The 3,958-nt window shown below is 38.4% G+C and overlaps 1 pseudogene; it reads left to right on the top strand.

The window, feature by feature from the left end:
- Positions 1–451: 451 nt before the first annotated feature.
- Positions 452–1,099, top strand: LOC108391818 (large ribosomal subunit protein uL1 pseudogene; annotated as a pseudogene).
- Positions 1,100–3,958: the final 2,859 nt, after the last annotated feature.

The following is a 3,958-nucleotide window of genomic DNA, read 5'->3' as shown; positions in this document are numbered from 1 at the left end:
ACTATTTACCCATGTTTTCTTTAATGTCAAAGCCCATGGAACTTGTCAGAATTAATGTCATCTTTTTTTTTTTTCTGCATACTAAGAAATTTCCCTGCTGGTGGTCTCAGCAGTCAATGGTGTATGCTGTTGGAGAAGAGGACAAAGGGGGGCACAGATCCATGCCTTCTAGGGTTATGGGCCCCTGATCCTGAGTGAAATGTGGGGGAAAGCTGACAGGTTAAGGAAAATCAAGCCACTTTTACAGGGCAAGACATCATGCTTCTCTTATGTCTGGGAACAATGTCCCCAGACTCAGGCTCACAGAAGTGCAGTAACTTGCTTAAAATCACAAAACTGATGGGTGAAAGAGGTGGATTTAACTCAGTACTCCAAGATCCATGTTATAAAATTTCTGCCCTTCTTAGTAAAAAGACTACTCTTTTTTTGGTTATTGCGGCACTGGGCCACCATGAGCAGCAAAGTCTCCTGCGACACCCTCTGTGAGGTGGTATGGGAAGTCCTGCATGGGAACCAGTGCAAGCACCAGCAGCTTTTGGAGACAGTGGAGTTGTTGCATATCAGCTTGAAGGACTATGACCCTCAAAAGGACAAATGATTCTCGGGCAACCATCAGGCTTAAGTCCAGTCCCCGCCCCAAGTACTCCGTCTGTGCTCTCGGGGACCAGCAGTGCTGTGACTAGGCCAAGGCTGTGGATATCCCCCACATGGACATCGAGGCACTAAAGTAACTCAACAAGAATAAGAAACTGGCCAAAAAGTATGATGCCTTTTTGGCTTCAGAGTCTCTGATCAAGCAGATCCCACGAATCCTGGCCCTAGGCCTGAATATGGCTGGCAAGGTCCCATCCTTACTCACCCACAATGAGAACATGGTGGTTAAAGTCGATGAAGCGAAGTCCACCATCAAGTTCCAGATGAAGAAGGTGCTCTGTCTGGCAGTGGCTGTTGGTCATGTGAAGATGACCGATGATGAGCTTGGGTACACAATATCCACTTAGCTGTCAATTTCCGGGTGTCATTGCTCAAGAAGAATTGGCAGGATGTTCAGGCTTTATACATCAAGAACACAATGGGTAAGGCCCAGGGTCTGTACTAAGGTGCAGCCTAATAAACCCTAATGCCACCATTAAAAAATAAAAAAAAAAGACTAGAAGCTGCTTAAAGCTGTTCTTGAATCTTATCCAGACGCATTCTAGTCTGTGAGTGGCTTACTACATTTTCTTCCCCTGCCTAAATCCACCACCTGTTGTGCTTTCTTCTTCACAAAGGGTTCGGCAGCATCAGTGAAGATGACGTGTTCTTTGCCAACACTAATAAGAGGCAGTAAAGAGCATTAAAGCTTCATCTGAGCAAACTGAATCTTTAGAAAAACCTAAACTTTAACTTAACTTCAGCAGTGAATCCAGTTCAAGTTTCAAAACCAACAAATTTGGGAAGCTTTTGAAATTTTGCACTTACTTAAAGATTATAGGAAATTGAATTAAAAGGTTCTTTGGCCCTTTGCTAGCTGGAATATAGATCAGGGCTCCGACTGGCTGCTGCCTTATTTCGGCAAAGTAATTAGGGCAATTCATCCACAACCTGCCTTTTGGTTTGTAACACAGAGGTAAGAACTCATGATGGCGTTAGTCTCAGTGATTGGAAACTAGAATGCTGTGATACTGCAGACACAGCTCAATACTTAGTTCACAAGGTTGCTAAAAAGCAATGCTTGTAAAATGCAAACCCAACCATTACCCCTATCCCCCACCCTTTCATGACTCCCTTTTTCCATCAGAACAATGCCACACTTCTCTTTCCGATATTCAGACTGGTCATAATCTAGCTCCTCTTCAGACCCATCTCCTACCCTTCCTACCACATAGACCAGCACTTGTCCATTAATTAATGTTAGACTCTCCATCTAGAACTTCATCCCTCTAACTCCTCCACTCCCAAATTCAGCAACTCCAGGAAGCCTTCTCCCTGCTTGCCTGAGACTATATTAGGGGCTTCTCCTATGCTGCCATAGCACCTTACGTATGACAATCATCCCACCAAATTTTAACAGTGTTTTTCTTATGGATACCATTATTCCAAGAACTCTTTGAGAGCAGGACTGTCTCCTATTCAGTTATGTATTCCAAGTATCTACCTTGATTTGTAGTAAAGCATTAAATGGATACTCTGTGTTCATGTTTTCAGAAAAGAAATGAATACAAAATATAGGACTTAACTTACTTGTCACAATCTTATAACTTTTTAATCTCAATTTTTGAAACCTAAGTAACCTGTATGCCATGCAGAAACATGCACATTTACTCCAGGCGTGATTTGTGACTCTTGAAGTTGGAAGGCTGGTGTTTATGGCTCAGTTCAGGTAAAAACTGAATTCTCAGCTGTTGAGCTATGGCAAGGATGAAGGCAAATAAAACAGCTTAGTACAGACTCTAGAAGGTAGCAGGTAAAATTCAAAAGGTTTCAGCTGGTGAGTGCATTGGTGGGAACTGTTATCTGAGACTAAGAAGCCAGTTCTGGGTCAGTATCAGTTTATTATTAGTGGGTAATTGAAGGAGACACACTGTTTATTGAGCAAATGTCCATAGGAAATGTCCACACAGAAAGAAACTTAACAGATCAGAAATTTTCAGGAAATTAATAGATATTTAAGGCACACTTTTCACTTCAAAACAAATCATTTATTTTCCCCACAAATCAGTTCCTTCTTTAGATTTACTTTGCCTTTCAGCATACCTCTATCTTCCCAGTCATCTAAAAATATAAAACATGGAGATTTTGGAGTTTTTTGTACTCTTTTATTTACAATCATTAATGATAAAAAAATAATAATGCTATTACTATTAATAACAATACAAATAGTCTTCATTGATACTTTCTATGTTCCAGGTACCATTTACATTTTAACTCATTTAAGATACACAACAATCTATCTGAGACTGATAGCCCCATTTTTAAAATTAGGAAAACAAAACAATGATATAGTAAAAAAACTTTCCTTAGGTCACATGCTTAACAAATAATGGAACCAGGATTTGCACCCAGGAAGTCTGTTTCTAAAACTCACACTCTCAAGTGCTACATCACACTTCTACCAATTCTTAGTTGTTTTAATGCTAAAATATATCCCATTTCATTCCACCAGTTGGTGTTTCCACAGACATCAATTTTATTATGGTCCTGCTAACCAAATACTGGATCTTGTGTCATTCTGCAGAATAGACCATATATCAGGCCATAAAAAAGTATTACTAAATTTTAAATGTTGAAATCATACAAGGTACTCTTTCTGACCATAATGAAATTACACTGGAAATCAATGACAGAAGGAAATTTGAGAAATTCAGAAATGTTTGTAAATCAATCAATTAATTTTAAAAAAACATGGGCCAGATACAAAATTATAAGGAAAGTAGAAAATATTCTGATACAAAACAAAAATACAACATATCAAATTTTATGGGATACAGCCAAAGTGGTGTTTTGAGAGAAATTTTTAGATCTAAATATCTGTATTGGAAAATAAGATCTCAGGTCAAAATATAAACATCCTACTAAAAGCCTAGAAAGAGAAGAGTAGGTTAAACCTATGGCAAACAAAATGAAGGAAATAATAAAGATGATAGAAAAATCAGTAAAATAGAAAACAGAAAAACAGTAAGACACTGAAAAAGAAATTGAAGACACAAAAATGGAGACATCCCATGCACATGGATCAGAAGATATAATATTGTTAAAATGTCCATACTACTGAAAGCCATGTATAGGTTCAATGCAATCGCTATCAGAATTTCAAAGACATTTTTTACAGAAATGAAAAAAATCCTAAAATTGTATGAAACCGCAAAAGGCCCCAAATAACCGAAGAAGAACAAAGCTTTGAGAAAGAAGAACAATGCTAGATGCAGCACATTTTCTGATTTCACACTATGCTACAAAGGTATAGTAATCAAAATAT

The sequence above is a fragment of the Manis javanica genome, chromosome 6 (genome assembly GCF_040802235.1).
Source record: "Manis javanica isolate MJ-LG chromosome 6, MJ_LKY, whole genome shotgun sequence".
NCBI lineage: Eukaryota > Metazoa > Chordata > Mammalia > Pholidota > Manidae > Manis > Manis javanica.
Note: the sequence above shows the minus strand (reverse complement) of the source record. Positions and strands in the feature narration are given on the sequence as shown.